At 42.0% G+C, this 21,971-nt stretch overlaps 2 pseudogenes; one reads left to right on the forward strand and one right to left on the reverse strand.

Moving 5' to 3' along the window:
* Positions 1-1,569: 1,569 nt before the first annotated feature.
* On the reverse strand, positions 1,570-2,026 carry LOC110297376 (CDGSH iron-sulfur domain-containing protein 2 pseudogene; annotated as a pseudogene).
* An 18,974-nt stretch (positions 2,027-21,000) lies between these two features.
* On the forward strand, positions 21,001-21,971 carry LOC110297239 (thioredoxin reductase-like selenoprotein T pseudogene; annotated as a pseudogene).

Below are 21,971 nucleotides of genomic sequence, written 5' to 3' on the forward strand. Positions count from 1 at the left end.
TATGGGATGGATCCCTGGGTGGGGCATAGGTATTTTGTTCCCTATTCTAAGGGGGAATGAAATATCCACGCATTGGTCTTCCTTCTTCTTGATTTTCTTGTGTTTTGCAAATTGTATCTTGGGTATTCTAAGTTGTGGGCTAATATCCACTTATCAGTGAGGGCATATGAAGTGAGTTCTTTTGTGATTGGGTTACCTCACTCAGGATGATATCCTCCAGATACATACATTTGCCTAAGAATTTCATAAATTCATTGTTTTTAGTAGGTGAGTAGTACTCCATTTTGTAAATGTACCATATTTTCTGTATCCATTCCTCTGTTGAGGGACATCTGAGTTCTTTCCAGCTTCTGGCTATTATAATTAAGGCTGCTATGAACATAGTGGAGCATTTGTCCTTATTACCCATTGAAACATCTTCTGGGTATTTGCCCAGGAGAGATATTGCTGGACCTTCTGGTACTATATCCAATTTTCTGAGGAACCACCGGACTGATTTCCAGAGTGGTTGTACAAGCTTGCAATCCCACCAGTAATGGAGGAGTATTCCTCTTTCTCCACATCCTCACTAGCATCTGCTGTCACCTGAATTTTTGATCTTAGCCATTCTGACTGGTGTGAGGTGGAATCTCAGGGTTGTTTTGATTTGCATTTCCTTGATGATTAAGAATGTTGAACAATATTTCAGGTGCTTCTCGGCCATTTGTTATTCCTCAGTTGAGAATTCTTTGTTTAGCTCTATACACCCATTTTTAATGGCATTATTTGAATTTCTGGAGTCCAGCTTCTTGTGCTCTTTGTATATATTAGATATTAGTCCCTTATCATATTTAGGATTGGTAAAAATTCTTTCTCAATCTGTTGGTGGACTTTTTGTCTTATTGACAGTATCTTTTGCCTTACAGAAGCTTTGCAATTTTATGAGGTCACATTTGTCGATTCTTGATCTTACAGCACAAGCCATTGCTGTACTGTTTATGAATTTTTCCCCTGTGCCCATATCTTCGAGGCTTTTCCCCACTTTCTCCTCTATAAATTTCAGTGTCTCTTGTTTTATGTGGGGTTCTTTGCTCCACTTATATTTAAAACAAGGAGTTTTATTGCCTCAAATTATTCTTGATGGAAGTATTTTTCATAATTCTTCTAAAAGCAGCAGAGTTTCACAAAAGGCCAAAAAATGGCAAATGGCTTCAAATGAGCAGTACAAGACAATATAAATATACATCTAACAGAACAAAGGAGAATTTTTTAAAACTATATATTCTATAGAAATACTGATATACAAAGTAATAGCTTTTGGCCCACAGTCAAATTTTAAATTCCCAATTAATTAAAATCTGAAGTTCTGACTTTATTGTTTAAAGACACATAAAACTTGATTTCAGAATGAGACCTGACCATTTGATTTCTATACAAATCAATGAATATGCAAAGTACCAAATTTAAGCAGTAGTGTAGCAAGAAAATAACTTGCAGAAATAATTATTCAACCAGTACTGATAGTGAAAACTTCCAATGCATAACAAATGTGGAAAGATTATGTCAGAGTTTCATCTTAAATGGCTACTGCTATACTTCTTTCTTCTTCAGGATGATCCACGTTATCGCCTGTCAATTCATTATGCTTATTATGGGATCCATCACAGACAGGAAATATCTTGGACTGCTAGCACCTACAAGAAGCTGCTTTGGTAAGACACAGATCTTTATTATCTCTTTCACCACCTTGGGATTTTCCTTTTGTATCTTAAGATTGATCAAGCTATCCTTCTGTTGCTTCTTCTTCAGGAAGAATGGGCACACTGTAAGGAAACCCAGAAACGAAGGAAGGTACCCCCAAGGAAGGGCAGTAAGCCGAGCCAGTCTGAAACGGTGAGGCTGGCAAACCCAGTAATGCTGTTGGGAACAGAAGCTGCTTGAGGTAGGCGGGCAGCTGCACCTTCACAATGCAGGCCACGCTGTTCAGCACAGTCCTGCCAGCCGCATCCACTGTCTGGCTATTGCCCTGTCTCTGATTCTTTTGCATGCCTTTGCAACCCTTTCCCCTAACTGGGCTGCCTCATTTAGCCTCAGTAAGAGATGTCCCTAGTCTTATTGCAACTTGATATATCAAGGTCAGTAGATATCCATGGGAGACCTCTCGTTTTCTGGAGAGAAAGAGAAGAAGGTATGGTGGAAGGAATAATAGGAGGGGAAAGTGTTCTGGATGTAAAGTAAATAGATAAATTAATTAACTAAAGAACAAAACAGAACAAAGAGTGAAAAATAAATCTACCACATAGCCTACCTAACCACTTCATGGCATATACCCAAAGGACTCCATATCCTACTACAGAGATGCTCAACTATGTTCACTGTTGTTATATTCAAAACATGTAGAAAATGGAAGAAACCTATATGTCCTTTAACTAATGAGTGGATACTGAAAATGTGGCACATACATAATAGAATTCTAATCAGCTTATTTAAAAAAATTGACAATGGGGGGAAGAGAGTAGAACTGGAAAATATTATATTGAGGAGGTTAATCTACACCAAGAAACACAAATGGTGTGTGCTCTCTCTTATTTGTGGATCTTTGCTCAGATCTTTAGATGTGACTACCTAACCTGAAGAAAGTGAAAAATCCAAAAGAATAGAATGTTGTCAGGGTCCTGACAGAAAAAAAAAAAAAAGAAGCTCATGAAGGATACATGGTGGGACACAGCTACTGAGGAGGAAAACTGAGGGAGTAGGAGGGACTTGAACTTACAGGAGAAGGAGGATAATGTAAGGGGAGGTGGACAGATAAATACGTAATGCTCAGGATGTCTGAAACAAACAGGAGGATTATACTCTTCCCCTGGGAAGAACAGACTATTCAACAAAGACCCTAGTTCTAGACATGGAAAACCTTTCTTCCAGTTGTTGGCCAGGGGGCAGGGAAAAAACTTCCCAAACAATGAAGGCTGTTGTTGTCATTTGTTGCATTTCAATACTTGAAGGTAAGACTCTGTTGCTGAAGGCACAATGCAATTCAGAGGCCTGGAAGCCTCTTCCTGGAGGACTGTTTTCATAGTATCAGAAGGCTCTATGCAAACTGCCAAGAGAGAAAAGCAATCAAAGTTCTACCCAGCTGTAATGCCTACAGGCCACAACAATAGCCAGAAGAAAAAAAATATATATACCCAAGAGGCACACCCGAGGGGTCAGCCAGTCTCAAGTTGCAGGCACATGACCTTGAAGCAGATCCAGAAGGCACTGACTGACTTACAGAGGGATCTTTCTGTTCAGTGTTCCACAGGACCTGTGGGTGAAGAATAATGACAGTCCTTACCAAGGAGGTGCTTTTTTCCTCCACTTTCCATCCACTTCTCCACAGATTATCCTCTCAAGCCCCCAAATGTTGCATTCACTACCAAAATTTACCTCCCTAATACAAACAGCAATGGCAGCATTTGCCTGGAATCCTGAGGTCACAGTGGTCCCCAGCATTGACTGTGCCCAAGCATAGAGACACTGAGCATGCTTGTCTCACATACCTCCTTGGTGACTAGTGGACATGGAAGCTCAGGAAGAACAGCTTCCCAAGGTCATGTAGCCCTGCCCAGTCCTGTGACTCCCTCCTTCTCCACACTGTAAGGAGAAGACACGGTAAAGCATCGAACCTATGCCCTAGTAACCCTCAGTAGTCAGTTGCTCTGTGAAGCTCCAAACTGTCAAATGGGTACAGAAGGCACTGCCAACTTTACTTGCGTTTTCTCCTAAAATATAGAAGGCAAATATTAAACTTTTATCATCCCTCATTTATCCATCCTAAGGGGACCAGCACAGACTGTGAGTCATCTCTGAAAGGTCAGATACACGGCCTGATCCCAGAGTCTGTAAAGAAACTTTCCTTTTCCTAAACAAGGAATAATGATCAAATCAGTGGATGAGACTAAGAATTCAGTTCAGCTGGCCAAGGTGGCACACACTATAATCACAGCACTCAGGAAAGTGAGGAGGAAGCCTAGGAGAGACCTCTGCCTCAAAAAAATCTAATCAAAACTTGCTATAAGACTGTAGGTACTCGGGAACAAATATTGAGTACATGTAAGGGTGGGTGGGACAACAAGCCACCCACTCCCAGGAAAGTGGAGCATACGATGTTGAGCATTGGAACAATAGCAGGATATGCTTTGGAATGCTAGAAAAGACCGACAGGGGAGGATATGGAAAAATCTCTTGTAAATAACTGGCTGTTCTCAGTTACTCTGCCAGAGCCTCCACAGACCTACTAGTGCATTTGTAACTGCTTTATTTCTTAATATATTGGAAGGTTTTGTTTCCTTAGATTAGTAAATTATCATACAGAGTTTTATTTTCAGTGTTCTTTTTGTGCACTGTCCTCATGGCTATATGCTCCAGGGAACCTGTCCTCTGGGAATCATATTTAATGAAGATATTTCCATAATGAAGGACGGTAGGTGTGGTGGTAAAGGGAAAAGGAGGGGCTGATGCATAGTTCTGGATTATGTTGAAAGTGTTAAATGGCTAAGTATTAAAAGCACCCAGATTAAATCCTTAGCAATCAGAACACTTGCTTCACTAGATTTTGCCAACTGCAAATCATGTTGGACTGATCTAATCTGTTCTTCTTTCTGAGACTATTAAGGTAAATAATTAACAATAAAGCCTCCTTATAAAGGCAAAAAAAAAAAAAAAAAAAAAAGACTGTAGGTACTGGGGAACAAATATTGAGTACATGTAAGGGTGGGTGGGTGAATGGGACACAAGTCACCCATTCCCAGGAAAGTGGAGAATAAGATGTTGAGCATTGGGACAATAGCAGGATATGCTTTGGAATGCTAGAAAAGGTCCACAGGGGAGGATATGGAAAATCCAGAAGGAAAGAACCACTGTTGTGTGGGGTCACAGTGTACTCTCTCAGGGTGACACATCTAGGAAACAGGTTAATATTCTGCCAAACTGGCTCTTTTCTGGGTTATATTTTAGGTAGACAGCCGTATCTTTTCCACTACCCAGGAAAGACAGGGGCAGCCATCAGAGTCTGTCAGTCTCTAAGGTTAGTGGCATCTTACACAGGGAATCAGAAAGACAGAGGAAAGGGGAATAGCAGCACGGGCACTTGAGGAAGAACAAGCAGCTGTGCGTGCTGTGGAGGGATGTCCACAGCCCTGGAGTGTCAGGCTTCCGAACATCAGGAGACTTGAGTGCCTTTGTTAATGGAACCTGCCTTTCCCATGGGTAGCTTTATCTGTAGGAATCGGTGGTCAGGACATTGGTAAATCACGTCCTTTGTCCAAGTCCTCTGACATTGTCTCCAACAAAAGAGAGAACAGAAGCATGGAGTGGAGGGATGTAGTTGCCATTCAGTCCTGGTTCAGAGTCTCTAACTTCAGCATTCTGAGTTCATGTTTTCTTGCCAATAATCGAAGTCTTCTGGGCCACTAAAGATGTGTAGTGTTGGCCAGACTGAGGATTTGGAAGAGTGGGAGAACTAAGATTACAGGGGTTTCAGTGAAGGAGAGAAGTAAAAGTCAGACCCACATAGAGGAAGGAGGTGTCCTAGAACAGTAATGCTAAGAAATCCCTGTAATGTGTTTCCTGCTGGTATTTTAAAATCAAATATTACCATGACTTGATCAGAATCCTTAAATTGGAGTGTTGAGGGAAGCAGAAATTGTACTTCAAGAAGTTCACTGGGCCCACAAGGAACCCACAACCTCAGGGCCTCAGCTGACTGACCATTTCTTTTCTTCCTAGGTCTCTTGTCCATCTGTTCATCTGCTCTGCAAGCCCCAACTCTGATGACCCAGGGTTGTGCCAGAAAGTGCCTATACCAACAAGGGTGACAGAGTGAAAGACTAGCAAGGGAGTGGACACAGAAACACGCTGTGTAAGTACCTCGAAGCCTCCATGGGAGACACTGTCCCAAGAGAAGCTTTCCAGACACTGTGGAGCTTCCTGTGAAGCTGTGAACTCTTGGCTAAGGCACTCACAGATCGTCCTCTGTTCACACACATGTTGGCACTCACTTCTCTGCCTGCAGCATGTTGGTACCACTTTCAGCCATTGTGGCCTTGACAGTATCACATCTTTGATGCAAATCAGCAACCATCATAATGATGTACACTCTTCCTGATTACACTGTAATCTGTCTAGGCCCCAATCTGTCTCTGTGGAACCAAGCCATGCATGCCTCCCATACTGTGCGCTATAGAGGGGCCCAGTCTGTTCCCGGACCACATGCCCTTTGCCTTTAGAGCACAGTGCTTTCCTGACAGTGAAGGGCAGAGTGGGCTTTCTTCATACCGTGTCTGCCACAGAAGCAGCCACAGAACCATGTCCTCAGGAGTGGCTTGCATCCTGGAGGCTCCTGGAAATGGAAAGAGCATTGCTTGAATGAGCTTCTGCCATCTCCAGGCTCCTTCCTCTGTAGTGCTGTATGCTGCACTTGTCTCCTCTACAAACAGCGAGTGAGGAGCATCACGGCATATACAACAGGAAGCACCCATGAAAAAGGGCAGAATTCTCAGCCATGAAGAGATTCAGGTTATGTTTTTGTATGTCATGAGGTTTCCTCTACCCTTCTCCCACTGGAAACATACCCTGAAATTCAAGCATTAGCCATTCACAGACTGGAACACAAGGAAGGAGAGGGAGTTTAAGTGGAAATAAAAAGGAAATACCTTCACAAAAATAAATACACAAGGGTGCAACAGGGATATGTCTGCTTTAAAGGTAACCAACTGCTGTCCAACTGGACTTAAGTTCTGCTCAGTAGAGGAAATTCACACCTGATACTCTAAACCTAGTTAACTATTAAGGACTTCACTCTAAGAGTACAACAAACATCCAATTTGTATATTGTTCTGAGGGGGTATTTTGTTTTGTTTTGCTTTGCTTTGCTTGGTCTTGTTTATCTTTATTTTATACTCATGGATAGTTTGCCTACATATATGTAAGAGTGTCAGATTCCTTGGAATTGGAAATATGGGCATTTGAGAGCTACCTTGTGAGTACTGTAAATTGAACCCTGGTCCTCTAGAAGAGTGGTCAGTTCTCTTAATCACTGAGCCATCTCTCCAGCTCCTGGGGTGTGTGTGTGTGTGTGTGTGTGTGTGTGTGTGTGTGTGTGTGACATAGTTTATAAAACTAGGAATCAGGTTCAACAAGTAAATACCATCAGTATACTCCTCATAGTTCATTCACACCTTGGCCAGTTACTATTCCCGATGCTCTCTGTACACTAAGCTAAAAACCTATATGACCCTGATGGGCATTACTGTTGCGGCCTGCCCGCAGTCCACAACACGAACGGTTCAACTGAGAATGGCAGTTCGCTGAAAAGAGAGGAATCTAGACGGGGCGGAAGAAAGAATGGAGCTAAGACAAATCCTGATCAAAGCTCAATTTTACTATTTCCAGACACTCAGTTATAAAGGAAGGGGGAGGGAACCCAATATCCCGCCAAGTAACTCAGGGTCCAGTAGCAGGATGAACACGTGTGTGCCTCCAGGCAGCAAAGGCAGGTTCCAGCAGTGGGCGTGGCAGGACGAATGAGCACGTAGCTCCACCTTTGAGCAAGCAGGTTCCAGGCTGGGGGAAGGGAGGCCACACATTACTTCTTCACCATACACTCCACAGAATCTCTGCTAAACTGAATCTGCATTTCCCCTCTCTATTGAACCTCTAATTTGATATCTTAAATGTAATCTGAAACATTTTGTTCAATAGGATGATGCCAGATGTATGACCCCTGAGAAAAGCACATCAGATCCCATGCCCTTGAAGTGCAGCAGTGCCTGGACATCCAAAGGGAAGAAGCAAAAAACGGAACCACCATCAGGGGAATAGAGGACTGCATGAAGCTATGATGCTCCATGTTCAAGACATTCTCACCTAGTTCCCCAGTGACCTACAGCCGCTCCCTCACCCAGAAAAGCATTTATGTGGTCCCTGAAACTCAGCAAACATCTGTATAAATAGTGATGGAGGTTGGGATCCTGCTGAGAATTAAAACTGTCCTTGCCATAAAAACAACAGACTGTCCTTGATGTTGTGTGATTACTTGGGTAAGGCACCTTTGTGAGGTAAGCAAAGCTGGCCTAGGTGCTTAATCAAGGGAAAATGGATATGGAAACAGAGTGGTCTCCACCACATCTGCCTGAGTGGACCTTTTCCAACATTGTTTGAGAATGTGTCTGTAATAAAGGCCTATGCTATGTTCAAAAAATACTTTGGAGAAATATCAAATTAATAATTTAATTATGAGACAGGTGTGATGGTATACAACTTTAACTCCAGTACTTTGAAGACAGAGGCAGAGAGAAAGGAAGATCTCTGTGAGTTGGAGTCCAGCCTGGTCTACAGAGTAACCTCAAGAACAGACAGACAGAACTCCATAGAGAAACTCTGTCAAAAAAAAAAAAAAAGCTTAGAAATGCACCTGAAGCATGTAAGGTTTTATAATTTGGGGGTTGTGAGAACTAAAAGGGAGAAAGAGGGGGAAGAGAGGATAGCCCACATCCGGCCAGAGTTCCTGCTATGCCATGGGCAGGTGGACATGTGAGGGCTGCCAGATGCTTTCCACTCAGCCCCAGGTGAGCATCTAAGTCACTGATCCCACTCAATGAGGGGTGGACAAGAGGCAGCCCCTGACCTGGGGGAGGGGGCTGGAAACACCCTGTCGCCCCAGGGTTATAGGAGAGGGGGCTTAGGGGGACAGGTTCCCACACAGGTGAGAGTCTGTGCACAGCAGGCTTTGATTAGCAAAGATAGTCTATGGTTTTAGAGCTTTATTATAGAAAGGCAGGAGAAAGAGAGAAGGTAGAAAGAGAGAGAGAGAGATCATCCATGGCCAAGAAGAGAGGGGGGGAAAAGGAGATAGAGAAGAAAGGCTAGAGAGTAAGAGGTAGAGAGAGAAGAGGAGTGAGAGGAGAAAGAGCAAGAGAGTGAGGTGGGGCCAAGCAGCCCCTCTTATGGTCTTTACTGTTGCTAGGTAACTGAGGAGGAGTCTATCCTGATGGTCAGAAGCTTGGGACATTGCCTACATGACTACTAACCATGCTTCTCTTGTGGGGGCTGAGGGGGCAGTAACTTAGACAGGAGCCAGAGTTCCAGGAGCATGAGGGAACTCCTTCCATCCCATGTAGGTGAATTATCACCACCAGCTCCTGGGGTTCAACATCTCAGCTCGACTGGAGACCAGACTGCCTGTGTATAGCCCAATGCCCCACAGGGTGGTGGTGGTGGTGTTTGTTCATTTTGTCTGTTCAAGACAGTGTTTCTCTGTCAATCCTGGCAATCCTGGATTTGACTCTGTGGACCATGCTGGCTTCAGAGACCTACCCGCCTCTGCCTTCAGACTGAGGTAATTAAAGATGTGCACCACCTCAGCCCTTTTGTAATTGTGTAAACTTTCTGTCTTTCCATCATGTATATCATCATTGTGTTTGTATACTTCCTACTGCCTTCTATAATCCCCTTCTCATTCCCATTGACCCTATTTCCATTACTTTAAAAAATAAAAAAGAAAGAACGAAAACAGTCTCATCACAGCATTAGCTGGACTTCGACTTGCTATTTAGAGCAGGCTGGCTTTGAACTTAAAGAGCTCTCAGCCTCTGCCCCTGCCCCTGCCCCTGCCCCTGCCCCTGCCCCTGCCCCTGCCCCTGCCCCTGCCCCTGCCCCTGCCCCTGCCCCTACCTCCCAAGTACTGGGAATAAAGGGACTCTCTACATACAGCCACCCCTCCTTTTTGCTGTGTTTTTTTCTATTCAGGTCTTGAGTTGTTGATCACCACTATGGGATGATCATGGTTGTCATATCCAGGAGACAGCATTTCATAACATTGTTCCTTTGGACCTTAGAATTTTGCTCTCTTCTCCCAGTGTCCCTGGGTCTTGAAGACGATATAGTAAATGTCATGTTTAGGTACCCAGAATTAATGGACAGTTATTCCAAGCACTTTGAATACTTGTGAATCTCTCTGTGTTAAATATTGACCTCTGATGAGAAGTTTTTGTGATCTGGGCAGAACTGAGACTTGTCTGTGGGTATAAGCATAAATATTTGGAAGGCAGATTGACTAGTGTGTGTTTCGCAAAACTGAGCACTCTTAGAGTCAAACTTTATTGGTAGGCAAAGATATAATACAACGATGACTAATCCATGCACTATGTGGTCAAAATAAAACTCCAAGTGTGCCTTTGTATTCTCCATGGAACCTTAAAACACAGTGTAAGAACACAAGGCACAGTGGTCTCCAGTGGAACTGTTTGAGTGTTTTTGAGGCTCTGCTTGGAGTTCAGCTTTTATTCTAACAGCTGTGATAATTCCCACCACTGTTTTCAAACTTTTAATGACTTCTTCACTCCTCAAGTTTACTTTCTGATATAGATCATCTTGGGGAAATGCACATATTCAGAAATATATTTTGCACTCTTAGAATGCTAAAATTATCTGGGTGAGCAATGTTTTCCCCTGAGCATATCTAAGTAATGCGCAGTAACAAGCTCATTGATGCCTTGGGTGACAAGCTGGTCCATGTCCACTGGGAGGAAGAGTCCTGTCATCCTGTTCTTGATTTAGCCATGCCTCCTGCTAGGCAGCTTTTCCAAGACACATCCTATCTGTGGGATTCACACTGCCCTGAAGGGCTCCCAGTGCTCAGTGCTCAGAGGCAGAGGGAGGTATGATGAGCTTCACACTGATCCTCTTCCCCAGTCTATCCTGCCTTAGACTTGCACTGTTTTCCTTCAGATTTCTTTTCTCCTATTTTTCTTTCCAGATAACTAAATTGTATCTTTCTTTTTTTTGTACCAAATCTTGTCTTTAGCTCATAATATTCTCACTATTTTCCTACTTTTATTTGCTTATATATTTACTTGTTTATTGTTATTGTTACTTCTGTTTCTACCTAAACTATCTGCACTTTCATTACAGTTAAATCTCATACAGCATATGCAGTGTAGTGAAGAGTACATATCTAATGTTCCTTTGAATACTGGAGCTATGTGTTCATTTGCATTTACACTTTACCCAACAATTACCTAACATATATTTGTGGTGTTGTTAAATTATGGACATACTAACAGGTTACTGGAATGTAATGCTTTGGTGGTGATTTATGACATACTTGAATATAATAGAAAACATTATATGTTTAGTGTATTTAGTCCAATTTGGGATTTGGTAGTAGTGATGATTGTGTTGATTCATTGAAGCTTTATGAGGTCTTATTGGCAGATGCACATCCTATCTGTATATTGTATTATGAATTTAGTTGCATACACAAGCATGGCTTTCATGACATTTGCCCATAATTCCCTACTGTATCACTCTGCCACATCCATTTCTCACACATGTCTCAGAGTCTCCCCATTGGGTTTGTGAATTTCCCCACCAGATTCCATATATGAGAATATGTGTCATGTTTATCTGTGTGAGATTGCCTTATTTCACATAACACAATGGTCTGTTTTTCAGTTTATTTCCCTACAAATAATTAAAAGAGTGACAGAAAAATATATTCTCTGAGAATGTGCTCAACGATGGGCTGGGTGTTGTAACAACCAACTCTTCATATTTTGAATAACAGAAGCTCTACAGAGGGATTGAGTCCCCAAAATAACCCAAGGGTTGGACTCAGAAACAAATCCTAAGTGAGAAGTCTTTCACTGAGAATTGATATCTAATTTATTCTTTTCTTTAACACGTACAATGTTTTACTTCCATGTATATTTGTGAAGTATGTGCATGTCTGGAAGAAAGTAACAGATTCCCTGGAAATGAACTTATAGTTGTAAGCCTCCAAGTGAGTCCTGGACTCTGTTCTGGGTTCTCTGGAAGAGAAGCTGATGCTCTTAACCACTGAGCCATCTCTCATCTCTGTTATAAATTTAAAGATAAATACCTTGGAAGAGTTTAAGAGAACAACTGAACCTACAAAAGTGTTCAGATATGTATGTTACTGTCTACTTGGTAAAGATTACAACTTTCAAATAGAGTTTTGAAAATATACATTATGAACTGGAGAGATGTCGCAGTAGTTAAGAGCACTGGCTGTTCTTCCACAGGCCCTGAGTTCAATTTCCAGCAACCACTTGGAGGCTAAAACCCATCTACAGTGGGATTTGATACCCTTGTCTGGTATATCTGAAGTCAGCTACAGTGTACACATATACATAAAGAAAAACAACAATTCTTTTTTTTAAAATCATACAGTGTGATCTGCTGAAGAAAAGCTCTTTATAACCTGCAATTTTGCCTTTGGGTCATTAATAAATTCTGCTTCTTGATGTAACAGCACTCAGCAGATTGTTTTTTACCTGCTTCAATACTTTCTATCATCTGAGGCTCTCAAGATTTCCTAGAGAGAAAAGCACCGGGGCAGCTGGGGCGCAGGGTCTGCTGACACTCGCCAGCTACCCACAACACCCGCCACAGGATCTTAAGACTTCTGGTGAGTGGAGCACAGCTTCTGCTCCAATCCAATTGCGCGGGACCTGAGACTGCATTAGTTAGGGAAGCAGAAACCGGCCTGAGTAGGACCACAGGCCTCATCTGGCTGGATCAGTGCCGGGGTAGCGGGAGCGCAGGGTTGCCTGACACCCGCCAGCTACCCACGACCCCCGCCGCAGGATTTTGGGACTGCTGGTGAGTGGAACACAGCTTCTGCTCAAATCCAATTGCGCGGGACCTGAGACTGCATTAGTTAGGGAAGCAGAAACCGGCCTGAGTAGGGCCACAGGCCTCATCCGGCCGGATCAGCGCCGGGGTAGCAGGAGCGCAGGGTTGCCTGACACCCGCCAGCTACCCACGACCCCCGCCGCAGGATTTTGGGACTGCTGGTGAGTGGAACACAGCTTCTGCTCCAGTCCAATCACGCGGGACCTGAGACTGCTCTGGTTGGGGAGAGAGAAATCCGGCCTACATAGGGCCACAACCCTCTTCCGGTCAGAAAAGCACCGGGGCAGCTGGGGCACAGGGTCGGCTGACACTCACCAGCTACCCACAACACCCACCACAGGATCTTAATACTTCTAGAGAGTGGAACACAGCTTCTGCTCCAATCCAATTGCACGCGGGACCAGAGACTGCATTAGTTAGGGAAGCAGAAAACCGGCCTGAGTAGGACCACAGGCCTCTTCCGGCTGGACCAGCACCGGGGTACCGTCAGCTACCCACGACCCCCGCCGCAGGATTTAGAGACTGCTGGTGAGTGGAACACAGCTTCTGCTCCAATCTTTAAACAGTGACAACGATAACAACTAACCCCAGAGATTACCAGATGGCGAAAGGTAAACGTAATAATCTTACTAACAGAAACCAAGACCACTCACCATCATCAGAACCCAGCACCCCCACTTCGCCCAGTCCAGGGCACCCCAACACACCGGAAAAGCTAGACACGGATTTAAAAGCATATCTCCTGATGATGATAGAGGACTTCAAGAAGGACTTTAATAACACACTTAAAGAAATGCAGGAGAACACTGCTAAACAGGCAGAAGACAATAAAGAGGAAGCACAAAAATCCCTTAAAGAATTGCAGGAGAACACTGCTAAAGAGTTGCAAATCCTTAAAGAAAAACAGGATAACATAATCAAACAGGTAGAAGTCCTTACAGAAAAACAGGAAAACACATCCAAACAGATGATGGAAATGAACAAAACCATACTAGACCTAAAAAGGGAAGTAGACACAATAAAGAAAACCCAAAATGAGGCAACACTGGAGATAGAAACCCTAGGAAAGAAATCTGGAACCATAGATACGAGCATCAGCAACAGAATACAAGAGATGGAAGAGAGAATCTCAGGTGCAGAAGATTCCATAGAGAACATCGGCACAACAATCAAGGAAAATGTAAAATGCAAAAAGATCATAACTCAAAACATCCAAGAAATACAGGACACAATGAGAAGACCAAACCTACGGATAATAGGAGTGGATGAGAATGAAGATTTTCAACTCAAAGGACCAGCAAACATCTTCAACAAAATTATAGAAGAAAACTTCCCAAATCTAAAGAAAGAGATGCCCATGAACATACAAGAAGCCTACAGAACTCCAAATAGACTGGACCAGAAAAGAAATACCTCCCGACACATAATAATCAGAGCAACAAATGCTCTAAATAAAGATAGAATACTAAAAGCAGTAAGAGAAAAAGGCCAAGTAACATATAAAGGCAAGCCTATCAGAATTACACCAGATTTTTCACCAGAGACTATGAAAGCCAGAAGATCCTGGACAGATGTTATACAGACACTAAAAGAACACAAATTCCAGCCCAGGCTACTATACCCAGCCAAACTCTCAATTAACATAGATGGAGAAACCAAAGTATTCCACGACAAAACCAAATTCACACATTATCTCTCCACGAATCCAGCCCTTCAAAGGATAATAACAGAAAAAAACCAATACAAGGACAGGAACCACGCCCTAGAAACAACAAGAAGGTAATCCCTCAACAAACCTAAAAGAAGACAGCCACAAGAACAAAATGCCAACTTTAACAACAAAAATAACAGGAAACAACAATTACTTTTCCTTAATATCTCTTAATATCAATGGACTCAACTCCCCGATAAAAAGACATAGACTAACAAACTGGCTACACAAACAAGACCCAACATTTTGCTGCTTACAGGAAACTCATCTCAGAGAAAAGGATAGACACTACCTCAGAATGAAAGGCTGGAAAACAATTTTCCAAGCAAATGGCATGAAGAAACAAGCTGGAGTAGCCATTCTAATATCTGATAAGATTGACTTCCAACCCAAAGTCATTAAAAAAGACAGGGAGGGACACTTCATACTCATCAAAGGTAAAATCCTCCAAGAGGAACTATCAATCCTGAATATCTATGCTCCAAATACAAAGGCAGCCTCATTCATTAAAGAAACTTTAGTAAAGCTCAAAGCACACATTGCACCTCATACAATAATAGTGGGAGACTTCAACACACCACTTTCACCAATGGACAGATCATGGAAACAGAAACTAAACAGGGACACAGTGAAACTAAGAGAAATTATGAATCAAATGGATCTGGCAGATATCTACAGAACATTCTATCCTAAAACAAAAGGATATACCTTCTTCTCAGCACCTCATGGTACCTTCTCCAAAATTGACCACATAATTGGTCACAAAGCAGGCCTCAACAGATATAAAAATATTGAAATTGTCCCATGCATCCTATCAGATCACCATGGACTAAGGCTGATCTTCAATAACAAAATAAATAATAGAAAGCCAACCTTCACGTGGAAACTGAACAACACTCTTCTCAATGATACCTTGGTCAAGGAAGGAATAAAGAAAGAAATTAAGGACTTTTTAGAGTTCAATGAAAATGAAGCCACAACATACCCAAACTTATGGGACGCAATGAAAGCATTTCTAAGAGGAAAACTCATAGCTCTGAGTGCCTCCAAAAGGAAACTAGAGAGAGCACACATTAGCAGCTTCACAACACACCTAAAAGCACTAGAACAAAAGGAAGCAAATTCACCCAAGAGGAGTAGACAGCAGGAAATAATCAAACTCAGGGGTGAAATCAACCAAGTGGAAACAAGAAAAACTATTCAAAGAATCAACCAATCAAGGAGCTGGTTCTTTGAGAAAATCAACAAGATAGATAAACCCTTAGCCAGACTCACTAGAGGGCACAGGGAAAGCATCCTAATTAACAAAATCAGAAATGAAAAAGGAGACATAACAACAGATCCTGAAGACATCCAAAACACCATCAGATCCTTCTACCAAAGGATATACTCAACAAAACTGGAGAACCTGGATGAAATGGAGAAGTTCCTAGACAGATACCAGGTACCAAAGTTGAATCAAGATCAGGTTAATGATCTAAACAGCCCTATATCCCCCAAAGAAATAGAAGCAGTCATTAATAGTCTCCCAACTAAAAAAAGCCCAGGACCAGATGGGTTTAGTGCAGAGTTCTATCAGACCTTCAAAGAAGATCTAATCCCAGTTCTTCACAAACTATTCCACAAAATAGAAACAGAAGGTACTCTACCCAACTCATTCTATGAAGCCACAATTACTCTGATACCTAAACCACAAAAAGACCCAACAAAGATAGAAAACTTCAGACCAATATCCCTTATGAATATTGATGCAAAAATCCTCAATAAAGTTCTTGCTAACCGAATCCAAGAACACATCAAAACAATCATCCATCCTGACCAAGTAGGTTTCATCCCAGGGATGCAGGGATGGTTCAATATACGGAAATCCATCAACGTAATCCAGTATATAAACAAACTCAAAGACAAAAACCACATGGTCATCTCGTTAGATGCGGAAAAAGCATTTGACAAGATCCAACACCCATTCATGATAAAAGTCTTGGAAAGATCAGGAATTCAAGGCCCATACCTAAACATGATAAAAGCAATCTACAGCAAACCAGTAGCCAACATCAAAGTAAATGGTCAGAAGCTTGAAGCAATCCCTCTAAAATCAGGGACTAGACAAGGCTGTCCACTTTCTCCATACCTATTCAACATTGTACTTGAAGTTCTAGCCAGAGCAATTCGACAACAAAAGGAGATCAAAGGGATACAAATTGGAAAAGATGAAGTCAAAATATCACTTTTTGCAGATGATATGATAGTATATCTAAGTGACCCTAAAAATTCCACCAAAGAACTCCTAAGCCTGATAAACAGCTTCGGTGAAGTAGCTGGATATAAAATTAACTCAAACAAATCAATGGCCTTTCTCTACACAAAGAATAAACAGGCTGAGAAAGAAATTAGGGAAACAACACCCTTCTCAATAGTCACAAATAATATAAAATACCTTGGCGTGACTCTAACTAAGGAAGTGAATGATCTGTATAATAAAAACTTCAAGTCTCTGAAGAAAGAAATTATAGAAGATCTCAGAAGATGGAAAGATCTCCCATGCTCATGGATTGGCAAGATCAACATTGTAAAAATGGCTATCTTGCCAAAAGCAATCTACAGATTCAATGCAATCCCCATCAAAATTCCAAATCAATTCTTCAACGAATTAGAAAGTGCAATCTGCAAATTCATCTGGAATAACAAAAAACCTAGGATAGCAAAAACTCTTCTCAAGGATAAAAGAACCTCTGGTGGAATCACCATGCCGGACCTAAAGCTCTACTACAGAGCAATTGTGATAAAAACTGCATGGTACTGGTATAGTGACAGACAAATAGACCAATGGAATAGAATTGAAGACCCAGAAATGAACCCACACACCTATGGTCACTTGATCTTCGACAAGGGAGCTAAAAACATCCAGTGGAAGAAAGACAGCATTTTCAACAAATGGTGCTGGCACAACTGGTTGTTAACATGTAGAAGAATGCGAATCGATCCATTCCTATCTCCTTGTACTAAGGTCAAGTCTAAGTGGATCAAGGAAGTTCACATAAAACCAGAGACACTGAAACTTATAGAGGAGAAAGTGGGGAAAAGCCTTGAAGATATGGGCACAGGGGAAAAATTCCTGAATAGAACAGTAATGGCTTGTGCTGTAAGATCGAGAATTGACAAGTGAGACCTCATGAAACTACAAAGCTTCTGCAAGGCTAAAGACACCATCAATAAGACAAAAAAACCACCAACAGATTGGGAAAGGATCTTCACCTATCCTAAATCAGATAAGGGACTAATATCCAATATATATAAAGAACTCAAGAAGGTGGACTCCAGAAAGTCAAATAACCCCATTAAAAAATGGGGCTCAGAACTGAACAAAGAATTCTCACCTGAGGAATACCGAATGACAGAGAAACACCTGAAAAAATGTTCAACATCCTTAATCATCAGGGAAATGCAAATCAAAACAACCCTGAGATTCCACCTCACACCAGTCAGAATGGCTAAGATCAAAAATTCAGGTGACAGCAGATGCTGGTGAGGATGTGGAGAAAGAGGAACACTCCTCCATTGTTGGTGGGATTGCAAGCTTGTACAACCACTCTGGAAATCAGTCTGGCGGTTCCTCAGAAAATTGGACATAGTACTACCGGAGGATCCAGCAATACCTCTCCTGGGCATATATCCAGAAGATGTCCCAACCGGTAAAAAGGACACATGCTCCACTATGTTCATAGCAGCCCTATTTATAATAGCCAGAAGCTGGAAAGAACCCAGATGTCCCTCAACAGAGGAATGGATACAGAAATTATGGTACATTTACACAATGGAGTACTACTCAGCTATTAAAAAGAATGAATTTATGAAATTCCTAGCCAAATGGATGGACCTGGAGGGCATCATCTTGAGTGAAGTAACACAATCACAAAAGAACTCATACAATATGTATTCACTGATAAGTGGATATTAGCCCAAAACTTAGGATACCCAAGATATAAGATACAATTTGATAAACGCATGAAACTCAAGAAGAATGAAGACCAAAGTGTGGACACTGTGCACCTTCTTAGAATTGGGAACAAAACACCCAGGGAAGGAGTTACAGAGACAAAGTTCGTAGCTGTGATGAAAGGATGGACCATTTAGAGACTGCCGTATCCAGGGATCCGTCCCATAATCAGCTTCTAAACGCTGACACCATTGCATACACTAGCAAGATTTTGCTGAAAGGACCCAAATATAGCTGTCTCTTGTGAGACGATGCCGGGGCCTAGCAAACACAGGAGTGGATGTTCACAGTCAGCTATTGGATGTATCACAGGGCTCCCAATGGAGAAGCTAGAGAAAGTACCCAAGGAGCTAAAGGGATCTGCAACCCTATTGTTGGAACAACATGATGTACTAACCAGAACCCCGGAGCTCTTGTCTCTAGCTGCATATGTATCGAAAGATGGCCTAGTCGGCCATCAATGGAAAGAGAGGCCCATTGGACTTGCAAACTTTATATGCCCCAATATAGGGGAATGCCAGGGCCAAAAGAATGGGAATGGGTGGGTAGGGAAGTGGGGGGCGCTATGGGGGACTTTTGGGATAGCATTGGAAATGTAATTGAGGAAAATATGTAATAAAAATATTAAAAATCAAAAAAAAAAAATGTGTGGGCCCTAGGGAGAGGAGGCTGAAATCAAAGCATGCTTACTGCTTTTCCTATTGCCAAATAATCCCCTTAATAATCATAGCTTTTTTCCTATTAACCCATGCTAATACTGGCCTGGTAACCTAGATGTCAGAAGATGCATATCACACTGAAGGCCTGCTTGGTGTTAATTCACATAACAAGGGATTGTTCTCAGAATCAGCAACTCAGTTTTGTGGGTAGCCATTTACAGGAGTAGCTTCAACCAAGAGGAAGCAGGACCCTGAAGACTACAGGGTCCAGTGGGCACAGTAGAGCACACTGCTGACCTGGTTAGGTAATAGTGGCATCACCTCTCCTGGCTTATCTGCCAGGCTTTCCGGGCTCTCTCTGTCTTGAAAAGAGCAAGGTGACATTCATTGTCCAACCACATGTGCTCCTTGGACCATTCAACAAGTGTTATTTCAAACCTTGCCTGGGAGAGTGTGGGATGGGGTGGGGTGGGGTCATGTGGTCCACAACATTAAATTCTAATATCGATAAATGTAAAAAAAAAAAAAATTATCCAGGAAATCCAAGATACAATGAGAAGGAAAAAAACCTAAGGACTATAGGTATAGACTAGAGTGACGATTCTCAACTTAAAGGGCCAGTAAATATCTTCAACAACATTATAGAAGAAAACTTCCCTAACCTAAAGAAAGAGATGCACATGAACATACAAGAAGCCTCCCATCACATAATAATCAAAACACCAAATGCGCTAAACAAAGAATATTAAAATCAGTAAGGGAAGAAGGTCAAGTAACATATTAAGGCAGACCTATCAGAATTACACCAGACTTCTCACCAGAGACTATGCAAGCTAGAAGATCCTGGACAGAGGTTATACAGACACTAAGAGAACACAAATGCCAGCCCAGGCTACTATACCCAACCAAACACTCAATTACCATAGATGGAGAAAAAAGATACCCTACAACAAAACCAAATTTACACAGTATCTTTCCATAAATTCAGCCCAAAAAAGGATAATAGATGGAAAACAACAACACACCCTAGGAGGGAAACTATACCCTAGAAAAAAGCATGAAATAATCTTTCAACAAACCCAAAAGAAGAAAGCTATACAAACATAATTCCACCTCTAACACCAAAAATAACTGAAAGTAACAGTCACTATTTCTTAATATCTCTTAATATCAATGGCCTCAACTATCCTATAAAAGACATGGACTAACAGACTGGACACATAAATAGGACTCAGCATTTTGTGGCATTGAGGAAATTCACCTCAGTGACAAAGACAAACACTGCCTCAGAGTAAAGCAAATGGTCCCAAGAAACAAGCTGGGGTAGGCATTATACTATTGAATTAAATCAACTTTCAAGCAAAAGTTATCAAAAAAGATAAGGAATGACATCTTCATACTCATCAATGGAAAAAAAAATCTACCAAGGTGAACTCTCAATTCTTAACATCTACACTCCAAATGAAAGGGCAGCCACATTCATAAAAGAAACTTTACTAAAGCTCAAAGCATACATCGCATCCCACACAATGATAATGGGAGACTTCAACATCCCACTCTCAGCAATGGACAGATCATGGAAACAGAAACTAAACATAGACATAGTGAAACTAACAGAAGTATGAACCAAATGGATCTAACAGATACTTATAGAACATTTCATCCTAAAGCAAAAGAATAAAGCTGCTTCTCAGCAACTCATGATACTTTCTCCAAAACTGATCATATAATTCATCACAAAACAGGTCTCAACAGATACGAGAAGATTGAAATAATCCCATGCACCCTATCTCATAACCACAGACTAAGTCTGGTCTTAAATACCAACAAAAGCAACAGAAAGCACATATACACGTGGAAGCTGAACAATGCTCTACTCAATGATAACTTGGTCAAGGAAGAAATAAAGAAAAAAATTAAAGATTTTTTAGAATTTAATGAAAATGAAGAGTCTGGGTCTGAAGGCGGCCGGAGCGGCTGTCTCAATTACGATGAGGCTCCTGCTACTTCTGCTGGTGGCGGCGTCGGCAGTGGTCCGCAGCGAGGCTTCTGCCAACCTGGGCGGCGTGCCCAGCAAGAGATTAAAGATGCAGTACGCCACCGGGCCGCTGCTCAAGTTCCAGATTTGTGTGTCCTGAGGGTACAGGCGGGTGTTTGAGGAGTACATGCGGATTATTAGCCAGCGGTATCCAGACATCCGCATTGAAGGCGAGAATTATCTCCCTCAACCAATTTACAGACACATAGCATCTTTCCTGTCAGTCTTCAAACTAGTATTAATAGGCTTAATAATTGTTGGCAAAGATCCTTTTGCTTTTTTCGGCATGCAAGCTCCTAGCATCTGGCAGTGGGGCCAAGAAAATAAGGTTTATGCATGTATGATGGTTTTCTTCCTGAGCAACATGATTGAGAACCAGTGTATGTCAACAGGTGCATTTGAGATAACTTTAAATGATGTGCCAGTGTGGTCTAAGCTGGAATCTGGACATCTTCCATCCATGCAACAACTTGTTCAAATTCTTGACAATGAAATGAAACTCAATGTGCATATGGATTCAATCCCACATCATCGATCATAGCCCTACCTATCAGCACCGAAAACTCTTTTACACTAAGGGATTTTGCAAGAGCAGCGTGACTGACATTATGAAGGCCTGTACTGAAGACAGCAAGTTGTTAGTACAGACCAGATGTTTCTTGGCAGGCTCGTTGTACCTCTTGGAAAACCTCAGTGCAAGACAGTTTTCCATGCTGGCACATGCTGAATTCTGCACATACATGTAGTGCAGTGGTCCTGTGTAGCTTCCCCGAGCCCACTGTTCATAGTTTCTTCTTGACACAGCATTACTACTTGTAATTCTTTTCTTGGTCATGGGTGAGAAAGCACAGCATTCAGTTCTAACTTGAGTTTTTTTCAACATGTGTG

This window comes from Mus caroli, unplaced genomic scaffold (genome assembly GCF_978045245.1).
Source record: "Mus caroli unplaced genomic scaffold, Mus_caroli_1 scaffold_8, whole genome shotgun sequence".
In the NCBI taxonomy this organism is placed as follows: Eukaryota; Metazoa; Chordata; class Mammalia; order Rodentia; family Muridae; genus Mus; species Mus caroli.